Genomic DNA, 437 nt, shown 5'->3' with positions numbered 1-437 from the left:
TAAATGTCTATAACTTAAACTTAAAAAGAGCATTGAAAGAATCAAAACTATACAACATGCAAAACAATAAACAATTATATAGTGTCTTGCAAGACTCACCAAATCCGTATATTTTGAGAGGTATTCTACGTTAAAATAGAATTACTTGCTTTACTTTTCATGTAATTAATTTGGCTAACTGCAAGAGCAAAGGACAAATACATTGAATGATGGGTACATACATAATTCATTATGCAACTTAAAGTTCCTCTCATAATTGTAAAGAAATTCACCCAAAAAGTTCAAAAAAATGTATTGTGCATGCTTTTCTCATATTCATCACTTTCATGTATAAGAAGTTATCACAAAGTCTAAAGTTTACAAATACTTCCAGTAATAGATTTTAATCTTCAATGAACAACAACGATAATTTTGCAAGTAAAATCTATAACAAAGAA

The sequence above is a fragment of the Amphimedon queenslandica genome, unplaced genomic scaffold (assembly GCF_000090795.2).
Source record: "Amphimedon queenslandica unplaced genomic scaffold, v1.1 AMPQUscaffold_12515, whole genome shotgun sequence".
NCBI lineage: Eukaryota > Metazoa > Porifera > Demospongiae > Haplosclerida > Niphatidae > Amphimedon > Amphimedon queenslandica.
The sequence above is the reverse complement of the archived record's forward strand: the minus strand, read 5'-3'. Positions refer to the sequence as shown.